The sequence below is a fragment of the Arvicanthis niloticus genome, chromosome 3 (assembly GCF_011762505.2).
Source record: "Arvicanthis niloticus isolate mArvNil1 chromosome 3, mArvNil1.pat.X, whole genome shotgun sequence".
In the NCBI taxonomy this organism is placed as follows: Eukaryota; Metazoa; Chordata; class Mammalia; order Rodentia; family Muridae; genus Arvicanthis; species Arvicanthis niloticus.
This window is the reverse complement of record NC_047660.1, coordinates 66870262-66893985: the sequence shown is the minus strand read 5'-3', so window position 1 is coordinate 66893985 and position 23724 is coordinate 66870262. Positions and strand designations below refer to the sequence as shown.

Genomic DNA, 23724 nt, shown 5'->3' with positions numbered 1-23724 from the left:
ATACCCATCCTGTCAATAACAGTTTTGGCCACCTTTCCTATTACATCATTCTATACACTGTCACCAGAATTTTCAACCAGGGAGATCTTGTCTGGAAGAATAACCAGAGAAAAGAACTAAGCACGAATGGTACCGGAATGGACTTTCATCACATGGTATGATCAAACACAGTGGTGAATTGCCCAGGAATCAATCCTTAGATTCATGCCTCATGACCAAGGAATGAATCAGAGTTCTACATTGGTGGAAAGCCATGTCTTTGCCATTGCTAATTCTTTCTGTGGTACTCAGAAAGAAACAAACAAAGGCTGGAAGGCTGGCGGGATGGCTTGAAAGTTAATAACACTGTGTCTGATCTTCCAGAGGGCCAGGTTGGAATTCCCTACACCTAACATGGAATGTCACAACTGTCTGTAACACCAGTCACACAAGATCCAAAACCTTCTTCTAGTCACTGCGGACACTGCTGTAGTGGTGTACAAACATGCATGCTGGCAAAACACATTTATTTATTTATTTATTTATTTATTCATTTATTCATTTATTTATTTATTTTTCATTTATTTATTTATGTATTCATACACACATGCATACATAAAAACAAATAACAAAAATAAAGAAATCTTAAAGAAAGGGCTATTTTTCCAGCCAGAGTGGTCCCCCCAATTCCATGTACAATCCCAACACTGGGAGACAGAAGGAGGAGGTTTGCTGACTTGATCTGCATCATGAGTCTCAGATCAGCAATGAAAACATATAACCTGTTTCAAACTTTAAAAATAAAATAAAAATCAATTTATATCTCCAGTGCTGGTCATGATGGCGTGTAAGGTTGGGGCTTCTGATTGTTGAAGCCTCTCATAGTGCCTATTGGTTTTCCTGGTTTGGGTGACAGCTATCTTTATCCAGAATCCAAATGTTTCTGTGTAAACACCATCTAATGATTATAATACAGTAGGAAGATGAAGATATTTCAGTACAGTGCACCATGAAGAGGACTGAACAATTTCTGAGCTATAAAACAACAGATACAAAAGAACAAAGGAAAAGAAGTGAGAAGGCATCTCCATCCTAGCATCCCACCTTCCAAGAATTGACTCCCCTCTTCCCACCACTGCTGGCCTCAACAGTAATAGATTTTGGGGTAGATACAAGAGCTGATTCTCAGTTATATGTGAGTAAGCACTAATGAGTCTAAGGGCTTTTAGGGGCATGCACAGAGTAAGGAAGAACATCTAGTGATGGAGGGCATTGTGTGTGGGGTGAGGAGTAAGGGAGCCCATTGTGGGGTGTAAGGAGTAAGAGAGATGTCTTGGGGTTTTTATTGCTTTGACAAAAACACCATGACCAAAAAGGCAAGATTGGAAGGAAAGGGTGTATTAGGCTTACATTTTCAGCTCATAGTCCATTGCTGAAGGAAGTCAGGACAGGACCTCAAGCAAGGCTGGATCCTGGAGGCAGGAGCTGATGCAGAGGCCATGGAGGGGTACTGCTTACTGGCCTGCTTTCCATGGCTTACTCAGTCTGCTTTCTTATAGAAGCCAGGACCACCAGCCCAGGGATGGCACCACCCACAGTGTACAGGGCCCTCCCCCCACTGATGACTAGCTGAGAAAATGTGGGTAATGTGGCTGGAAACACAGAAAGTTCCTCCAGGTGGGAAGTTAGGCGCAGCCACTGCTGCTACAGTGGCTCATTAAAGGCCTCCTCCACAGTTCCTCATGGTGACATGAGAAAGTCTGGAGTTCCAAGGGTTTTATTGCCATGGTGTGAGGTAGGTGGTCTAGGTACACACACCTCCCAACCTCCCAACCCCCCCAACCCCGTGAAACTCAGGGCAGACCTGAGTTAAATAGGGAGGGAGCAATGGGGGAGGGTCTGGGGAAGAATGTTTAATTGGCTAAGCCCTCTGGCCTTCAGGTATCTTAGTAGTATGTAAATCTCTTGAGGCTGAGGCCTGTAGTCACACCCTCTACCTGTGCCCTTTGGGAGGGGCTGCATCCTACTTGATTGAACAGTGCAGGTTAGTGGAGTTCCATGCCACATGTTAGGAGCCTGGATTCTGGGAGCACATTGGAATATATGCCCATCCCTTGCAGGGTCTCTGGGCTACTTCCAGCCAGTGCTTCTACCAAAAACCAAGACAAGACCCCTTTCACATCCCTACAAGAAAATGCTATAAAGCTGGAGTTCATAGAAGCACTTCCTCAACTCAGGATCCTATCTCTCTGATGATTCTCCAGTGTGTCAAGTTGACACACAAAACCAGCCAGTATAGGAGGGAATTGTGAGGGTGTGGGGAGTAAGGGAGGGAGGGCACTGTGGGGGTGAGAGTAAAGGGGTGAATCATGAGTGTGTGAGGAATAAGAGAAGCTGTTGTTGGGGTATGAGGAGTAGGGGCACAGCTTCAGCAAATCTGAGCTTTTTCTTGAGGGCTCAGTCTCTCCTCTCTGAGTTTCACTCCTTTCGCATTTCTCCTCTACATTGTGCAAATGTCTTGCTCTTTCTACCTTCCCCTCCCCTTTACTCTCTTTTTCTCCTTCTCTCTTACTCTTTCTTTGTAAAAGTCCAGATGGTTTGTAGTCTAGTAAAGTTGAATATTTGTTCTGACTTTTACTTTCAAGAGGAGAATAACATGTTTATCTCCTATTAAGGACTTTGAGTCACTAAAAAGAATATGTATGAATGGGCCATTTGCTGTGGGAGTGAGAAGCATTTCTGCATCTCCAAAATCTCTCTGGGGAGACTTGATGAGTCTGAGTTAGACAGGAAGATGAGGGGGCTGTATGCTTGTGAGCAGGTGAGAAGCCAGGACATGGATCACAGTGGCCTGAAAGGAGCAAACAACCTAGTTCAAGGGCATGGTGGCCAAATTCCTCCTGATCACTCCCATCTGATAGGACTCCCCACCTCTCCCTTTGCCTCCTCTACCCCTGCATGAACTCTGAAAAGAGAAGGTTCGAACATCCAAGCCCTGGGTTGAGGTCAAGCAGGGGCACAGTCTCTCTCCTTTTCCAGAAGGTTGCCCTGACTTGCCTGTGAGTTCAGCAGGTGAAGTCAACAGCGCAGTGTCCAGAACACACAGGCCTTATCTCCTATACCACCTCAGACTACTGACATTATCAGTTTTCTTCAGTCCCAGGGACAAGGTGCCCAGTGTTGTGACAAGCTGTGTGTGCCCAAAACTAAGTAGAGAAGGCTGGTTTCTGCTTCTGCTGCCAAGCCTGTCTGGCCCTGGCGTGGGAAGACGTTTGGTTGCTCAAGTTCAGAGGTCTACATTTCTTTGTCTTTTGCATGCTGAAGTTGTTTTTTTTTTAAGGTGGTCAAGACATTCCTGCACTGGACTAAATTTCCTTTTTCCTTTGTCATTAACATTCATTCTGGCCACACGCAGACACTTGATATGTGTTAAGTGTACAGTGCTTCTCCTTCTAACTTCTTTCTGTCCAAATTCTCCTGTCTTTGTCACTAAAATTTATTTTAAGTGTATGGGTGTGGTTTTTTTCCTGTGAAATTCTCCTCAACACTATTTGCTCTAAAATTTTCTCTGCTTCCCTCCCTCTACTTCTGCTTTTTAAGGGCTGCTATGGATTCTGCTCCAGCTCCCAACAAGGTCTAATTGTGCTCTGTTGCTCAGAATTCTCAAACTTATTACATCTTACATTCTGAATTGAATTGCTTCTCAGGAGAAAGACAATGGGGTTCCAACTGCCAGCATCCTCCCTCCTTCTGCTTTCACATAACAAGGGGATGTTTCACACAGAAATCCTTGGGGTGAGCTGCAGAGAATGAGCTGGGACAAGTGAGCTGCCCCTTAGCTTTGGGTTGGGGACACTGGTGCAGGCTCTGGAGGGAAATGCTGACAGAGACAGGTAAAGTTTTCCTAAAGTGACTATAAGAGACCTGGAAACAACCAGGTTGAAAGATCATTTGGTCTGCTGTAACAACAACAACAATAACAAATAATAGCACACACAAAGAGAGAGGGAGGGACAGTGCCACATTCCTTTCTTCTGGTATGCTGGACAATGTCTGATCCATTTAGGGAGACTTAGAACTGATAAAGTGGGGAAGGGCATCTGGGGAATAAGCCTCATCCCTGGGACTGAAAAAACAAACTGATAGTGTCAGTAGTCTGAGGTGGTGTAGGAGATAAGGCCTGTGTGTTCTGGACACTGGGCTCTTGACTTCACCTGCTGGACTCACAGGCAAGTCAGGGCAACGTTCTGGAAAAGGAGAGAGACTGTGCCTCTGCTTGACCTCAACCCAGGGCTTGGATGTTTGAACCTTCTCTTCTCAGAGTTCATGCAGGGGTGGAGAGGGGTCGGGGAGAAGTATGGAGTCCTATTAGATGGGAGTGAACAAGAGGAATTTTGGCCACCATGTCCTTGAAGTAGGTTGTTTGCTCTTTTCAGGCCACTAAGATCCTTTTCCTGGCTTTTCACCTGCCCACAAGCATACAGTCCCCTCATCCCCCTGTCTCACTTAGACTCATCAAGTCTCCCCAGACAGATTTTGGAGATGCAGAAATGCTTCTCATACTTGCACAGAAAACATGTACACAAACATACATACATACATAAACACACAGAGAGAGAAAGATAGAGAGAGAGAGAGAGAGAGAGAGAGAGAGAGAGAGAGAGAGAGAGAGAGAGAATAAAAAAGAAATTGAGAAGGGAAAGAAGGAAGGAAGGAAGGAAGGAAGGAAGGAAGGAAGGAAGGAAGGAAGGAAGGAAGGAAAAAAGCCCTAGGAAGACAACCTCTTCAAGCACACCTCTTTCCTTCCAAGAGGATGGGTGCATCCAGGAAGCTAGATCTGGAGGACAGTTGGCATACCTCTAATCACTGCACACCCTCCATCTTCTGCTTTTCTTCAGTTCACTGTGTGCAGGGTGACAGAACACAGAAGTGCTTCTTGCAAATGGAATGGAAGACACTGTGGAGGCAGCAGCCACCTGAGGGGACCAGTGCAGAAGCACACAGAGCTCAGCCTGTCTCCTTTGGAGGACAGGTCTCATAGCAACCAACATGGATCCTTCTATTAACCAATAGCTTCAGTCTTGGCCATCTGTCCCCAGACCTGCTTTGGGCTTTAGAGTCCTGACACCTTTCCTAGGTATCCCCTGAGGATAACTCTCACTTCTCCAGAAAAGCCAGCCTTTCACTGCTCTGTGGCTTACTGCTTCTGTCTGAGAAGAGTTTCCAAATCTCTCTCTCCCTCCACCCTGCTAAAAAATAATAATAATAATAATAAGTTTGATGTCACAATGAAAGAGACCACCACTCTAACTGAAATTTCTGGACAAGGCAAAACTTTTCTCTCCATCAAGGGAGTGTCCTCTGAAGAACAAGCATACCAGGGACTTGATTGTGGTGACTGTGTTAGGAAAAAAAAAAAATGTCAGCTGCAGTCCATTCTCACATTAACTAGTTTAAAAAAAAGCATCATTTCCACAAAGAAAATGAAGAAAAGGGGAAGGAGTCAGCTTCTTTAGCTGTTTAACTTCTGAGAATGCAGCTGGGCCTTTGGGTAAACAAAGGTGGGGGAAGGTATTGGCATTAAAGTCTTCTAAGATGGGAGAAACTTAAAAAAAATTAATTCCTTGTCATTAAGATAAGTTTTACAGTGTGTGTTAAAAGAGACTAATAGTTGTGGTCTCTTACACCCACTCCCACCCCACCTGTTTTTCCTCTCTCTCTGTCTCCTTGTCCTTCCTGTACTGAGTTCTAATCTCTCACAGAGGAGTGGGCAAGCAGAGCTCAGCAGGGCTCTGATTATTTCCAGTGAGCAGAAGAGGGTTTCCCACACAGAGCAAACTGGCTCTCAGGGCCTTGTCAGAGGTCTTGTAGTGACTTGGCCAAGTAAAGAGTTCTCTCTGTGGATTTGTTTTCTGCAAGCCACTGTGCTACCATTCAGCTTCCCCTCCACAGTATGCTATCCTCCAAGGCACACTGAAGACTGACAATCTCTTAAGGTTACTCTCTAAATGTTGTTTTTTTGAAAAAAGATGGGTTTTTTTTAAATCATATTTTTTATTAGATATTTTATTTACACTTCAGATGCCATCCCCTTTCCCCATTCCCCCCCCCTTAGAAAACCCCTATCCCATGACCCCTTTTCCTTTTTGCATTTATACATTTTTTTAAAATAATGTTAATCATAAGCGTTATAAGTTTGGAATTGTTCAATCAGAGGTGTAACCCACTGACCAACCTAGATATAACAACTATCTTTGACTGGTGGAGATACATGAATATCTGCCTCCCTGTCTCCCCCCTCTTTCTCTCTTTCATCACCTAGCTTCCCCTCTCCTCCTTCTCCTCTTCTTACTCCTTTTCTTCCTCTCAGTACTCCTCCTACCTTAGCTCCTCCTACACATCACCCTTCCTGTTAAAATGAAACTTTTCTCTCAAAATACAATTAGAGCATAATTATGCCAATTTGTACCAGTGAGGTACAAGATAGTCCGAATACCCCGTCCATCCTTTTGTTGACTAACCAGCACCTCTGTCATTTATCCTAACTAAAACATTTAGTTCTGAACCTGGCTTTAGGATGAATGTCAGCTGACGACCATCCACTCAAATCTTTTCTCTTATGGTAAATAGCTGTAAGTTTTCAACCCCATCAGAAATCCAGAATGACTGAGTTAACTATAATTGTGGGAAGCACAAAGCATAGCTTCTAAAACTTAGCCAATTTATAGAGACCTCTGAACACCTGAAAAGCCCCTATACTACCAAACGTTGGAACATCAAATCTTCAGCCTTCTGGCCCAGAATCATCTGACAGACCTTGGTGATGCAGGATTATTAAGGACTGATTACTCTGTCTAGGCAGATATAATCAGTCGACTATTCTGCATGTGTGTCCTTTTCTGGACAGTAATTTGTCTGTAGATGGAGAGAGGCAATTCTTGCCTAGTGGCTGTCACCACACAACTGGAGTAACTCCAAGGATGCTCAATTTCTTCTTAGAATCCACGACAGGAAGCTGTCAGGAGCAGACAGGTCTCTAATCAATATGAACATTAATATATAAATATTTGTAGCATCAGTTCTATGGACTTCTGATGTTTTGAAAACCAACTATCCATGTAAGGTAACCTGGACTGTTGTCTGTTCACTCCTCTTAGCTATTTCTAAATAAAATATGGGAAACACCCTAACAATAAACTCAAAAATATGAATTTGCTATAGTCCCTTAACTCATAGGTTAACCATCCCAAATCAGTTAAAAAGGTTAAAAAAGGGCTGGGTCTAGGCATTCTATTCCTAAATGTGTTATACAGGCACAATGCCCATGAGCGTATCAATATTCATCTCATTTTTATATTAATAAGAGGCTCGTACCAATGAAAACCTTAAATTTGAGATCAAAGTAAATTTTGTACCATTTAAGAAATTATAACTTCATCTTGATAATAATTATACAGATTTCTACCAATAGGTTATGGCTATGCAATAAGTCCTAGCTAATCCCCCCTGTTCCAACAAAACCACTACTTTTCCCTAGAAAGACAGACCATTATTAACCACATTAGTCCCCAAGTTCAGGGAATAGGGGTGCTGACTCTTCTTTAACTTCTTCAAGCTGATTAAGGGCGTTGAGATTTTAGAAGAGGGGTTGGGGGGAAGACTAAGTTGATAAGCCTCTGATGCTGTGTCTTCACTGAATCCAGATGGAATTCCAGGACATCAGAGGTTTGGGCAGGTCTGCTCAGTATGCTTGATGAGTAGATACACCAAGGCTGTGTATTCTGCAATATACAATTCTCAGAACAAGTTTAAGTATCAAGAAAAAAAAAATTTCCCACCCCCAGGGGGCTGACTTTTTTTTTTAAAGATGTTGGTTCTGAAGACTTTTTTTTTCCCCGCTTGTTAAAATTGGTTGTAGTATTTACATTTCAGATTTGATCCTCTTAGCCTACTTCCTCCCACCACCCAGAAACCTCCTATCCCATCCCCCTCCTCATGCTTCTATGAGGCAGTGACCACACCTACCCCCCCTCACTATCCCCTCCCCACCCTCACATCATTCCCCCCCCCCACTGTGTGTTCATTTTTTTTTTTTATGGGACCAAGAAACTCCTCTCCCACCTATGTCCGACAAGGCCATCCTCCCCTACATATACCTCTGGAGTCTTGGGTCCCTCCCTATGTGTTCCCAGGCTGGTGGTTTAGACCCTGGGGGGCTCTGGTTGTTTGGTATTGTTGCTTTCCACCTGGGGTCAATAACCCTTTCTGCTCCTTCAGTCCTCTCACTAAGTTCTCCATTGGGAAACCCCTGATCATATCAGTGGTTAATTGTGAACATTGTCCTCTGAGTGTGTTAGTCTTTGGCTGACCTCTAAGGAGACAGCTATATCATGTTCCTCACATTATGCACTTCCAGCCATCCACAACAGTGTTTAGATTAGGTGGCTGTACATGGGGTGAATACCCATGTGGAATGGTCTCCTGATAGCCCCTCCTTCAGTTTCTGTTCCATGTTTTGTTTCCCTATTTGCTCCCTTGAGCATTTTTGTTTCTCGTTCTAAGTAGAACTGAGGCATCCCCTCTTGGTCTTCCTTCTTCATGAGCTTCATGTGGTCTGTGGGTTGAGTCTTCACTAATCCAAGCTTTTGGGCTAACATCCGTGGAGATATGTTTGTGTAACTATCTTCTTTTGGGGTTTTTGGAAGATTACTTTCTTGCTTTTTCTAGGTTATAGTTTCCCTCCTTGTGTTGGAGTTTTCCACCAATTATTCTTTGAAGTGCTGGATTTGTGTTGAGATACTGTGTAAATTTGGATTTGTCATGGAATATTTTGGTTTCTCCATCAATAATGATTGACAGTTTTGCTGGGTATAGTAGTCTGGGCTGGCATTTGTGTTCTCTTAGGGTCTGTATGATATCGGTCCAGGATCTTCTGGCTTTTATGGTCTCTGGTGAGAAGTCTGTTGTAATTCTTATAGGTCTGCCTTTATACGTTACTTTGCCTTTTTCCCTTACTGCTTTTAGTATTTTTTCTTTGTTTTGTACATTTGATGTTTTGACTATTATATGGCGGGAAGTATTTCTTTTCTGGTCTAAACTATTTGGAGTTCTGTAAGCTTCTTGTATATTTATGGACATCTCTTTCTTTAGGTTAGGGAAGTTTTCCTCTATAATTTTGTTGAGGATATTTACTGGTCCTTTTAGTTGGGAATCTTCCCCCTCATCTATACCTATTATCCTTAGGTTTGGCCTTCTCATTGTGTCTTGGATTTCTTGTATATTTTGGGTTAGTAGCTTTTTGTATTTTGCATTTTCTTTGACAGTTGTGTCAATGTTTTCCATGGTATCTTCTGCACATGAGATTCTCTCTTCCATCTCTTGTATTCTGTTGGTGATACTTGTGTCTATGACTCCTGATCTTTTTTTTGGTTTTCTATCTCCAGGGTATTGTCCCTTTGTGATTTCTTTATTGTTTCTACTTCCATTTTTAGATCCTGCATGGTTCTGTTTAATTCCTTTTCCCGTTTGGTTGCATTTTCTTGCAATTCCTTAAGGGATTTTTGTGTTTCCTCTTTAAGGGTTTCTATCTGTCTACCAGTGCTCTCCTTAAGTTCTTTGAGAGTGTTAGTTATGTCTTTCTTAAAGCCTTCTATCATCATCATGAGAAGTGATTTTAATTCTGATTCCTGCTTTTCTGGTGTGATGCGGTGTTCAGGGCTTGCTCTGATGGGGGAGCTGGGTTCTGATGATGCCATGTAACTTTGGTTTCTGTTGCTTATGTTCTTGCTCTTGCCTTTTGCCATATGGTTAACTCTAGTGCTGCCTGTACTTGCTGTCTCTGACTGAAGCCTGTCTTTCTAGTTATCTAGCTTGTGTCTGATCTCCTAGGGTCCAGATGTCTCTGTGGTCTTTTCCAGCTGTACTGATTATAGTGGTACCTCTAGGATGCCTCAGGATATGGTGCCTCCAAGGTAGTAGTCCAGCTAGGTGTCTGCTGTTCTGGGTGCAGTGTCTCCTCTAGAATATCTCAGGATATGTTGTCTGAAGCTCTGAGTTCATTTGTTCCTCTGTGGCTCTGGATTGAGTGGACCTTCCAGTATGTCTCAGGTGGAATCTGGGGTCCACACAACAGCAGACCTGGCAGAGGTCTGATCCAGGCCTCAGATCTGGGAACTAGTTTCTAAGACACTGTCCAAGTTAGAGCGCCTGGGATCCCTGCTTCCTCTGGGTTCTTGGAGGTTGGGGACAGAGCTGCCACCCAAGATCTGCTCAGTGCTCAGGCCCAGACTGGAAGGAACCAGTGTTCCAGGCCGGGAGTGACTTCCTGGGTCCTTTTGGTTCCCAGTTACTCCCTGTTTAGGGCGGGCCCTGCTGTCTGCTTACCTAAGATACTGCCTGAGTTCGAGCGCCTGGGATCCCTGCTTCCTCTGGGTTCTTGGAGGTTGGGGACAGAGCTGCCACCCAAGATCTGCTCAGTGCTCTGGCCCAGACTGGAAGGCGAAAAAAGATGTTTTGGCTTCACTTTTGTATATCTTTGGGTTTTTTGTTGTTGTTGTTTGTTTTTATTTCATTTTGCTTTGTTTTGCTTCATTTTTGTCTTGTCTGTTTTCTGATGTAATCTTAGCTGAGCCTCCATTGCTGAGCTACACTCTTCAGCCTCAAGGTTTTCTTCTTCTAAAGCTCTTCCTCTCAGTGAAGGTGCTGGACCTCAACAGTAGGGTTCTACCTCAGACTCTGACCTGGCAAGACAAAGGAAGAGGGCAAAACCTGAGGAGGCAAATAAATCAGATAGTAACTAGTTAGTAAGGACTAGTTAGTAAGGACTAGCTTAGGACAAACCTCTGGGCATTGTTGGGGACAGATGAAGTCCTGAGTGAACATATGTTACAGAAATATCCAAGACCTGTGGAAACAGAGGAACTATTGACCTTTAGCTAAAACCTCTATATGTGGAAACTGGTAGCCACAGCTTCCTCTTCCAAGATGACTGCTCCCCTACAGAAACCTCCTACCCAGATTGGCTACCCTGCCTCCAAGTACAGCTGTGGACAGTCAATGCACACTGTTTCGAGGTTGCTGCAGGAGCATCTGCCTTAGAGCCCACTGGCACTAGTGCCCAGCTTTTCTATAGAGGGGACTGTGAACCTGCTTTTTCTTCATTCAGTCGTGATCCTGGTCAGGTTTCCAGAATCAAGCTAGGCAGGTCAAGGCAGGGCATGCCTGTGAGGGAGCTTCTATATTGGGTTGAGGTAAGAAGACCATTCTCATCAGTGAGACACCATCCCATAGGCTGGGGTCCTGGGCTGCACAGGAAGGAGGAAAAAAGGGAAGCCACCAGCATTCTCTGTTTCCTGGTTATAAATGCAATGGGACTTGTTGCCTCAAGCTCCTGCCATCAGATGTGCTCAGAGGGAATCCCAACAATATTGTGTGCATTAGTATATTAGTTACTCCTAGGATGTGGGGAGGGGCAGATAACACCAGTGATTAGTATTGAGTTGGCAGAGAAGGAGACAGGGAGGTGTAAACAAAGGGGATAAGGGATGAAGGATGAGATATGGAGGACAGAGTAATGAAGCAGTTTGGGCTAAAAAGAGAGAGGAAAAGAAATGCAGTTAGATAGCCCAGGGCAATCCCATCTGTCAGGGAACTGAAACACAGAGACTGAACACCAGACCAGCTGTGTTCTTAGGATAGAAAATGGAAGAGGAGAGAATATGAAGAAAGAGAAGGGGTGGATGAGGCCAAGCCATCATTCATTTTCTTCCTTTGAAGAAAACCAAGTCAGTGTAATTCACAGACCTGGTTTCTCCAGTGCTTACTCTAAGCTGTGCTTCCTACCCTTTATGGCTCATTTGTATCATGTGGAGATTCTGGTTCATTTGCATAATGTAGGCTTTCTGTGCATTCACAGTTCCGCATAGTTGTAAATATAACTTCATGCATCTCCTATCTTGTGAAAACACTGAGCTCCACCCAGGAGGGTGTGTGCTGTAATGAGCTGTGAGTTACCCTCAGATACACTCTACAGTTCCTAAGAACCTGCACAAGAATGTGTACCAGTTTTAGCCAGAATGGGGAGATTCCAGTCTTCCTTTTTCCCAAATTGTTTTTTTCCCCAGACACTACTGTGTAAGGCTTTAGATAAAGACCTCTGGGCTTTAGTCTCCTCCCTACTCTCCTGCCTCAACTGCTTCCAGAGTTCTGTGATCATAGAAATCATTCAAGGAAACTGAAGGACAACAATCAGGCTTCTAGGACTACTTTCACCCAAGGGACAGGGAAACTCTCCTCCTGTTCTGTCTATTGCTTGTTGAGGATGGTCTGGATCCCCTGTGTTCAGAGCTGTCTGGATACTGGTATCAAACTTCAGTTTACAACTGTTGTAGTGTCTAAGATATAAATCCTACCAGCAGGTTAAACAAAAACAAGATCCAATCCAGAGTAACATCATTTCACCAATCAATGGCCCCAGACAGGGCAAAGCCCAGAAAAGCTATGAAAATACATCCCAAGAGAGCCAGAACTATATATAGCTAGCTTCTGGCATGAGAATATTGGCCAAATATTATTTTTAAAACATTTTGAACTTTCCCTAATATGTTGACCCAGAACCAGCATCTCCCTTTGAGCAAAAAGCAGATTCCCCTTTGGGCCACATATCTAATGCCCTTGTGCTTTGAAAAGCAATTGCTACCAGTGAAACTGTCATTGTGTGCCAGTCACAGCCTTAGCTGAGGAATCTGGGCTCCCTGTTGATGAGATTGGCATAGGAGACTACTGAGGAGGTAGCGATTTCTCCTGTTCTAGCACAGCATAAGCAGTGATTCCAAGGCTAACTATGAAGGGATCTAGATGGACAGCCCTTTGGTTCTGTGTTTGAGAAGCTCAAAGGGAAATACTAAAAAAAGAAGGAAAGGAAAAGAGAAGTAGCATCTTTTTAAGATTAATATGCAGCTTAGTAAGTCTCTTCCCAACAACAGACAAGGGCATCAAAGAACACCTGTTTCAAAACCTATTCCTCATTGGACTCAAACATTTAGTCCCAGAACTCAGGAGGCAAAAGCAGGTAGATCCTTGAGTTCAAGGCCAGCCTTGGTCAACAAAAGTAAGTTCCAGGCCAGAGTAGCAAGCAAAAGCAAGCAAACAAACAAACAAACTGCTTCTCAGATTTACAGATGGCTTCAGAAGTGACATATCACCTCCCACTGGACTTCTGAATCAAGGAAAGGTTTCTGGAAATGGAGGCAAGCCTTAAGTGAGAGGCTGAGGATCTATGAGCAGATTTGTTGTATTACCCTCCACTTCAAAGGGACCCAAGCTTCCCTGGCAGAGACTTAGATGTCAGGAGGTATAGTAGCCAGCCTATTCCTCAGGTACCCTCAGTCCTGTAAATGTTCATGGTACCAGGGGTCTGACCGCTTTATCTACCTTCCTCTGCTCACGGTAGTCTTCCTCCAGACAGAGGTATTGAACACCAGTAAGTCAGTATCAAAAATTATGTCTATGGAGTCTGTTGTGTCAGAAGAGTGTCCTCAGGGAAAGAGATCCACATTAGAAACAGCCTGAAGGCCTCAACTAGCTTGTTGACAAGAAAACAAGATTTTTATCACTTTCCTTAATAGATTTTAGCACAGTTGAAGACTTCTTCACACACATCTCACTGATACAAGGTCCTCTGTCACCATATCTGTGAGTCAATGAACAAATAGTCAGAGGTATTGTGAGCAAACAATTCATTTGCATGGCTCCTAGCTTCCTCAAAGAGCCTCCCATCCCATGTCTGAGCCTCTATTACCTATCTTATATTGGCTAAGGTCATAGTCAAATACATTTTTTTAAAAGACAGGGTCTCACTATGTAGCCCTGACTGGCCTTGAACTCACAGAGTTCCCCCACGTCTGCCTCCTGAGTGCTGGGATTAACCCTGTAACTTATTTTTCATTAGGATAACATCATCAAATTAATTCCAACCCTCATGTGCAGTTGGTTGTCCATGGGAACTGAAAAGAATCTTAAGGGAAGAGATGAGGGGAGGAGTCTCTGAGTGGGAGAAAGCATCTCTGTGGCCTCTGTGCAGCTCAGATGTTCCTGGTGAACTAAGCACAACCTGACTGAGTCTTAGTAACACTAGTTTAAATACCCAACACTTCTTTGGTCACAAATTCACAGCCAGGTTTTGAAACAATTGTCAGCATTGTCTCTTTAGGGACCATGCCCCACTACAACTTCCCCAGGACTAGGATGCAGGTGTTGTGACTATATCTGAGGCTACTGTTCCTGCGCCTTGGTGAACAATGTATGCCCACAACCTTGGTGAGAGAATGGCAGTTGATGCTGAGACGCATAACTGGTCAAAGTGCCAAGTATAAATAATTCTGAGTTCTCAGCTGTGGAAGTGTCCTCTGTATCAACCACCACCATCCAAGACTCAGACACCACCTTGGAAAAAAAGAGACAAATGGAAAAGCTGGTGGGTGGAGGAAGAGCTGAATTCTAGTATAACAGCTGTTGTGGACATCAGCTCACAGCAGATAGGAGTACCTTCATTCAGTCCAGTGAGGGACAAACCAACAAGCAAGATATCAGATTGTGATCTGACAAGAGGAACATGTCCCCATACTGGAAATGAGAACAAGACACAGCTGAGAGGAGATCTAAAAGAAAAGTGGGTGTTGAATAAATAAAATTGAGAAAAAAGAGAAGTTTTTTCCTCCAAGGAAACACAGTAGTGCTGCATCTTTCAGTGGCCATTCTGAGAGAGCAGGCACAGCTGGCCAGCCCTCAGAGCCCCAGAGGACCATTTAACATGAATAGATCACTGGAGAAGTCAGAGAAGAGAAAAGCAAAGAGATCAGATCAAGAAGCAGCTTGAGTTTAATCTTGAGCATAAAAGTTTTTTAATTACAGGGTCAGATCACTCAGTCAGTAAGGCAGGAAATGGATTAATTGTGGGTTGACCTGAGAGCAGATAGATTATATAAGATGCAATTATAGTAAGAAACCTAGGAGGAATTCTAACCCAGTGAAATACAAACTGGGAATGGATAAAAGCAGAAAGACAAAACTGCAAAGGAAGCAAAGACTCCAGAATTTGCCTGACCAGTTCAGGGCAGCAGAAGATGAGGAATCTGACAGAACAGAATTAGACTCTTATGCAGTAACTCTGTTTTACTGACTACTCTCAACAACACTGAGGTGGATGTGTGGTACTGTGTGTTGCACAGATGAGCAGATTCAGAAAAGTTAAGTAATGTGTCAGAGCTCATGCTAGAAAGTAATCTATTTGATATTTAACCCAGGTCATCTAAACACAATGGACGGGGCCTTTATTTTCACATGTAAATAAGTATTAAAACATCCAGTGGAAAATGTCAGAAATACACAGCTTAAGATATCAAGGCCAGATGTGGTGGTGCATTCAGTCATCCCAGGACTCTGTGATTTTGGAGTCAAGCCTGATCTACATAGTGAGTTCCAGGAAAGAAATCGAATCTTACTTAAAAGTATAAGATCATCCTATCTTCTAAGTTCCGAGTTTGCACATAGAAGTTCATACACATCCAAACACGTTGACATTTGAACGTGGCACAGGGCAAAGGAAAAGGTGGGGCAGTAAAATGGCTTGTTCTTAATGCACTGCCCACAGCAGAGGAAGGGGAGAAGTCTTTGGAAGCAGTGACCATGCTGACTCATCTGCACAGAGGACACAGGGACACATGCTGCACAATGAGAAACAGGTTCCTAGGAAGCACATGCCCTGGGCTTGCAGCATATCTCAAAGCAGAACTGAGAGCCTGGTGTTCTCTCCTTCATCTCAGACTTCTTCTTTCACTGGGTCACAGCTCTCCTCTGCACATAGGCATGTCCTAGCGCCTGTCTAGAATGCAGAATAGCAAACTGCTCTCCTTCCTTTTCGAGGTTGAAATCATTGTCTTCAATCAGCAGCCACCTCAGGACTGCCAAGCCTCCACTCTGAGCAGAAACTGAGGCTGCAAGGGGGGAGGCTGCAGCCTGAAGCAGGATAATCATCTTTTGGGAGCCAGACTGCCCCCTTTAAAGAATAACAGCCTAAGAAACTTCATTGGGCAACCTTGGAGGACCAGAAATGGTTGATTCATCATACTTCTTGTCTCATACTCCAATTGTTCCTCTGTTTAGACCTAAAGCTCACATTTGTTCCCTGAAGACAGACTTGAGGTCATGGGACCCTTTATCCAGTCCTCTACCCCACGTGGCACACTGCTCAAATCTTTCTCCTTTCATCACCAAGTACCACTAAATTGGCTTTTGGGGGACAGGTAGTGTAACTGTTCTGTTGGGAATTCAAAAGGTAGATCTTTGGCTCTGAAACTTTAGTGAGGAGTATGGGTGGTTCAATGGTTAAAGCCTTTGCCAGACAAATATAAACATTTGGCATACAAATGTAAAACCTTGTACTGCTTGTGGCCAGAATGCTTTTGTGCACTGTGTAAAGGTTATCCTTGTGTTATTCAAATGCTGATTTCTCTTGCCTCATATCTTGAGTCAACTCCAAAAAGGCATTGAAATGCTTATATCCAGAATGTCCAGTCTCACCATCAACCAGAGTACACATGGAGGGACCCATGGCTCCATCTGTGTATGTGGCAGAGGATGGCCTTGTTGGACATCAGTGGGAAAAGCAGCCCTTGATCCTGTGGGGGTTCGATGCCCCAGTGTAGGGGAATGCCAGGGTGGGAAGGCAGGAGGGGGGTATGTGTGGGGGAATACCCTCTTAGAGAGTGTGAGAGGGGATGGGATAGGGGGTTTCCAGAGGGGAGACCTGGAGAGGGGATAACATTTGACATGTAAACAAATAAAATATCCAATAATAAAAAAGAAAGGATATCCAGTCTCAAGTTTGTGTAAACAATGCTTACCATTTATTCTATGTCTTGTCAATAAATGCTGGTCACACAATGGCTGGGCAAAACAGAGGATAGGGCAGAACATCTGCCATAGAGGGAGAGGGAAATGGGGGAGGAAGGTAGGGAAAGAGAGAGGGAAGGAGAGGAAGAAAGAGGGTGGGGAAAAGGAAGGGGAGGGGGAGGAGAAAAGAGAGGGAGGGGACTGAGGGGAAGGGGGACAGGAGGAAGAAATGGAGAGGGAAAGGGAGAGAGAGGAAAGGCAGGAGTTTTGGAGTTGGAGACACAAGGAAGGGGTCAGAGAGTGTCCATGGAAACAACAAACCTGAAGCCCAAAGAGCCAGACCAATAATAAAATGCCAGTATCATGGAAACTCCACTGGAAGGTAGTCAGACTAGTTTAGGGGTTAGGATAAATCATTACACTGCCCAGACAGTGAGGTGAAGCCTTAAAATAAATCTTGGCTTTTCCATGTGGTTATTGGAAACTCACTAGGATGAAGAAATACAGCCGCCATATTAATTCACTGTTACATCTATAAGAATTCATTTTACAACCACTATTCAGATCTCCAGTACCTACATAAACAATGTGTGGGACTGTAACTCCAGTACCCTGGTTAATGTACAGAGAAAATATTTTAATATACTACTCCAGCCCAAAAGTCCATCTCTTACATTCAGTCTGCCCCCTCTTCCACAATGTTCCCTGAGCCTTGACAAGGGTGAGCTCTCTGTGAGCCTTTTATGAGCATCTGGTGAGCATGCTACCTCAGCAGTCCCTTTGTTTCTGAGTCTTTCCAGCAGCAGGCACCATCCCTTGTACGTTTGTCTCCATTACTAGGGAAGGCAGCAGTAGTTCTAGCAGCAATGGTCTATGTGCAGAAGAAGTAGAAATGCTTTTGACAAGCTGGTCATATCCACTGAAGAAGGCAGTCACAGTTGTTTACCTAGTCAGCTCCTGTGAGCCTTCTAGCCAGAGGTTTTCCTACTGGCATAGAGTATCTGATATGAATTCTCTCCTGTGGAGAGGACCTTACATCCAATTGTAAAGTTATTGGCTGTCCATGCCACTGTTGTATCAGCTGGCACATCTAACCTGATATGTGGATAGTGTAGTACACAGGGTCCACAGCCAAGTAGGACTGCTGGCAGCAATTCTCCTCAGCAGCCAGAACAGACAGCATCTGTGGTGCTATGATATCATCCAGGAAGAAAGGAACTTCTGGCTCAGTCCCATTTTTTTCCATGTCCTATAATAAAAGTATCTGATGCCTTCAGCAATAAGGTCCTACCATCTAGTTCTGGTATCCAACTGTATCAGCATTAGTTTTCATTGTTTGGGGGGCATCTGGTGCATCTCTGACCAACAATTCATGAGGAGTTAGCTCACTGCTAACACTGAGATTATTAATTAAAAACTACATGGCTTTTGGCACCTCTTGTCTTGTCCAATGTTAAGATGTCTTCTTTTAAACTCTATTGTTTTTACTATTCATTTTAGCTGTCTTTCCAAATATGTAAGGCATTCAGAAATTAACATTAAAAGATTTGCATAATGACATGTTTTTATTAAAAAGGAACCAGATCTCTGGAAGCCCACTGTCATCTATTCCAGCCAAGGGATAGTTGATCTCAGGAGTTGGGTCGCTATAGCTCACATCAATCTATGAATTATTATATCATGAAATAGGGGTGGGCACTGTGATGGATATGAGCTTAGAGCTCAGGAGAAAAGAATGCTGCCTTCTCCACTTCAATCCATGCATGCTCTTCTCACGTGTTATCTTAGCACATGGCATGGATTGTATATTAATGAGAATTAGAAGTTCTGAGTGTAATCCCAGCCCTTGGCAAACAGGAGCAGGAGGATGTCATGTTCCTGACCACCCTGACCCACTCAGCAAGACCCTGACACACAGACACACACACACACACACACTCACACAAAATAAATAAAGGGTGGTATCCTACAAAACCAAGCACAGTCATCATGTGATCAAGCAGCAGCACTCTCTGGTGTTTATCCAAGTAAGTTGGAAGCATGTCTAAATGTTTATGTTTGCACAGAAATATTTGTGTGTTTGCAGCAGTGTATGTAAGTGGTCAAAGGACCCAAGCAAACAGCCTAAAGAAGGAAGCATTATTTTGCCCATGATTTTTGAGATTCTGTTCAAAATACCTGTCTCTCTGTTGGTTGTGGGCCTGTAGTTGGCAGAAGACAGTGGTGAGAGAAGGTAGATGATGTGGCTATGACCTCATGGTTGACAGGAAGCTCAGCTCACCGGAAGGGACCCAGGGACTGGTCCCCAGGACACACCTTCAGTAACCTACTCCTCTAACTAGCTATGCTCCAGGTTCTCCTTTCAACACTAGATCATGGATCCATCAAGGGATTAATCTATTCGGTAGGTCAGAGCCTTAGAATCTAAAAGTCTCTAGGAATGCCCTCACAGACAGCCCTGAAGTACCTTTTACTAATCTCTGAGGTATTCCTCAATCTTATTAAGTTGACAATCAAGATTAGCCATCACAAGCTGCTTTATTGTAACTGTCAACATCTGAAACAAATCAAGACAGTCTTGAGAAATTAACTGTGGTATATCAGCAGAAAAATAAATGAGCCACCAAGTTATGGAAAACACGGAGGAATCTTAAATGCACATCACAGAGTGAAAATAAAAATCTGAAAATGCAAAGTGTGTAACCGTACTTTCGGCTACTGTCTCGGTTTTTTTTTTTCCCTACTACCTTTATCCCTTCAAACCCAAGAACACTAGGTAGGGGAGAGAGAAGGTTCTAGGGGGAAGAGAACATCAATATCCTTAGACTAACTCCTACTGATTAGAGACATTGAGTTCCTTGGGGCAAGTCCAATCTTGCCTCAAGTCAGGATATCTCCAATCAGCAACCAGCAACCTGCAACACAGAATAGCAGCAACAGGGGCAGGGGCAGCAGGGGCAGCAGCAGCTACCAACCCCTTTCAGGGCTCTGACATTTTTATAAGTTCTCAAGGGTCCCCAGAATTCCCAATGCAAACTATCTTCAGCTGGCAAAATGCCAGAGCACAAGACAAAGCCTAGTCACCTGCTGTTGACAATCTAAAATAACTCTTTATCTCACACCTGGGATTAAAACAAAAAACATATTCACACAACACTTCTGTGTTTCTAAAAACCAAAATTTTCACTACAGAACTCCTGTATGCTTTCAACTCTATACATTCTGGGGAATGGCAAAACTGAGGCAATATTAAATACACTAGGGGTTGTCAACTTGTTTGGGGGAAGAAGTGAGGAAACAGAGCAGAGGATTTCTAAAGCCATGGGATGATTCCAAACACATGCTAATAAGAGCATCACACATCCAACATCCACCAAAATCACTTGTGACACTGAAAACCAGCCATGGATGCCAAAGGCAAGCCAGGCTCCCCAGTTCGAACACACATCCCATGCTGCTGGGAAACACTGCTAATGGTGGAAACTGGACAGTGCAGGACATCTGCACTTTCTACTGAGTTTAGATCTGAACCTAAAACTGCAGTTAAAAAAAAAAAAAAATACAAAGTCCAAGCTGGAGAGATGGCTGAGGTTAAGAGCAATGGCTGCTGTCAGAGATGACCCAGGTTTGGTTCCCAACATCTACTTAGCAGCTCACAACCATCTGTAACTCCAGTTCCCTCTTCTGGTCTGTGTGGGTACCAGGCATGTACAGGAACAAGCAGGTAAAAAACCATAAGCATAACATATAGATAATGGATCTTTTTGAAAGAGTTATTTAGAGGAGTGTTTCCTTTGGTGGTGCGGGTGGGCTGTGTAGCTTTCCCATTTCATGTTTATTACACATTACACATTTACAGTTTCCAGTGGATGTGACTCACTGTGGCCATGCTCATCCCTCCTACCTCTGTCCCATCTTCCCGTCCCCTAACCCTTTCCTACTTCCAGCTCTTATGATATGTCCACCAGGCTTTCCATGTTGCCCCATGGGCATTGGCAGGAAGATATAGATGTGTCATTTAGGGCTGGGAGGCTTATGTGCTTGCTTTTTTATTTTCTTTTGAGTCAGCTAAGTAGTCCTGGCTTACCTAGAACTTGCTATTAAGCCAATCTAAGGCTGGAATCAGACTCACAGCAATCCTCCTGCCTCTGCCTCCCAAATACTAAGGTTATAAGCTTACCCCAGAGTAGCTAAACCTCCCTTTTTATAACCTCTTTACCAAGGGTCTGTAAACATGGCTCAGCAGGTAAGAGCATTTGCTGCTCTTCCAGAGGATCCAGGTTCCCTTTTCAGATTCCTCATGATGGTTAACAATTGTCTTTAACTCCAGTTCCAGAGGATCTGGATCTGGACATCTTCTTCTTGCCTTACTGGGTGCTTGTATGCACTTGCTGCACAGCGAAAATTTCTAAACACACACACACACACACACACACACACCATACACACTAATAAAAACAAAAAATAAATCTTAACAAACAAAGATCTTTTTCACCAAAAGGTTGTGGACATGTTCCACGTTAAAGGCAGTGAAAGAGACCCAGTAGCCAAATGCGGTGCTGGGCATGACTTGGCCCTGACTGGAGGGAAATATGCCCTAACTTGCCATTGTTCAGTCAATTGCCAAGGTAGAAGAAAACAATACATTCAGACAACATTGCATCAGTGTTAGTCTTGTCGTCTTGTTCTTCCAGCCAAAATTTTCTGTTTAATGCTGGCTAAAGTTTTCTTTCCAGTGACTGTTCCCCACAGCACAGAGTATCTTTTTCCACCATTCAAGCCCTGTCCCTCCAAGGCTTTACAAACACACACAGGACCTTCCAGAAAAGCTGCCCAGCATTTCAGGCTCATGACCTCCACTGAGCTGATGGATCCTACTTCCAGATGTCTGGCTGTCTGCTTTCCTAGCTTTGCACTCTCAGGGCTAGCTCTGTATAATGTATCACACGTCACAGAGATCTGGCCTCTAAAAGGTGTTCATGGTCATTTGTGTGTCTGATGGATCTTCATCGATCAGTTACAGTGTACTATTAATACACAAAGATAAATAAAACATGGCGTCAGTCTTCAAGAGACTCATGGTTCTATTGTAGGGAGCCGGTTGTAAGGTTGTAAATGCACAGAAATACAAAGGCACAGGAACTGTTCCAAAGTAGACTGCACCGCTGGTTGTAAAGTGAGGCCTGAAATATGAATGTACAGGAAACCGTGGGCAAAGACTCACGATGACACACGTCTGAGAGAGTGGATTACACAGCAGGCTGCTGCAGCCTGTTGTGGGTCTCCTGTGTGAACGCAGTGCTCCTTAGCCTACCTGATTCCTACAGTTGTAAGAAAGGAAGTGAAGGGCAAGCTCAGGAGACTCAAGCCTCTGCTGGAAAGAGAGGCAGCTACAACAGAGCTGGGGCAGTTTCAGAGTTTCCCAAGATCAGATAACTAAGAAAATGCTGTGATACACTCCGGGATATGTGTACCGCCCGTGAGAGTGGAACATACTGTCAGAGGGTCATCCAGGGGTCACAGACCCAGAGTGTGGGTTGTGTGCCCTCTAATCAGCTCAAGTTGATCCTGATAAATGACAGGAAGGTTTAATCCAGACCCTTTCAATCACTCCAACAATCCCCATCTCAAAAGAAGCACGAAGGCTTTCTATCCTATGAAGAGAAACAGTAAGGTTTCATGCTTAGCCTGTGGAATCAAAGCTGGAAGAATTTTCTCCAGCACACTGTGCCATGGAGGGCAATGGTCCCATGATCCCATGGCTTACATGACATCTAACAAGGTGCATGTGACCCTAAGGATCAGGTCACAATTCTCACACACTCAGAATTGTGTGTCCCACCTAGTATGACACAAAGATTACATTGACGCCAAAAGAAATACAAAAAAGTACAGGATGCTCACTCTCAGAGCAAGGTATAAATGCTTCAAGAGCATTTCTCAAAGTTTGTGAAGCATTATGGGAAAAGCAGTTCCAAGGCCCAAACATCTGGAATAAAGACTGAAGTGGAGCAAACAGAGTTTACTTCAGAGTTTGCATGCTCTAGCACATGTTGCAAATGTCTTAGAACAATGTGGCAGACAGATTTCCTAACCCTTGACTCACAGAAGCCATTCTTTTCCTGACTACAGCATCTCAGAGGATCCTGTTCACACTGTACTAAAGTTCTCAGAAACAGGAGGCACAGAGCTCTTAAGAGATGCTCAAAAGTCACTTAAAGGAAAGGAAATAGGGGTTAAGAATGAGGAGACAACAAAAGTCAAACTTTCCTCCTCTGACCATATTCAACAAAAACAATTTGATCTTCCTTCATTCCTTCCTTCATTCCTTCATTTGTTCCTTCCTTTCTTTCTTCCTTTCTGTCTCTTCCTTTCTTTGTTTTTCTCTTTTTCTTTCTTTTTTAACCCTTCTAAAAAATAGTAACTTTTGACTACTGTAAAATCAATATTATCTTACCCCTTTCTCTCCCTATAGAACAGTGGTTCTCAACGTTCCTTATGCTGCAACCCTTTAATACAGTTCCTCATGTTGTGGTGACACCCAACCACAAAATTATTTCGTTGCTACTACATAACTGTAATTTTGCAACTATTATGAATTGTAATGTAAACCTCTGATATATAGGATATCTGGTATGTGACCCCAACCCCAGAGGGATATTGACACAGAGTTTGAGAACCACTGCTCTAGGACACCTGATGGGAACAAGGGTCCTGAAATCTTGATGTTCTAAAATAAAGGACTGAAGAACATTGAGAATGTTGTGATGTGGCTATGAGCCTGGATTTGGGAGGTGGAGACAGAAGGATCAGGAGGAGTTCAAGGCTATCTTCAGCCTAGATACCTGGGCTAGG

At 43.7% G+C, this 23724-nt stretch overlaps 1 long non-coding RNA gene across 1 annotated transcript; it reads right to left on the bottom strand.

Annotated features, from left to right (window-relative positions):
• Positions 1 to 497: 497 nt before the first annotated feature.
• On the bottom strand, positions 498 to 5026 carry LOC143441735 (uncharacterized). The gene is made up of 2 exons (XR_013109381.1): positions 4837 to 5026; positions 498 to 1014 (listed from the first exon to the last, which is right to left on the bottom strand). It is a non-coding gene; the product is annotated as an uncharacterized LOC143441735 (long non-coding RNA).
• Between the last annotated feature and the right edge of the window lie 18698 nt (positions 5027 to 23724).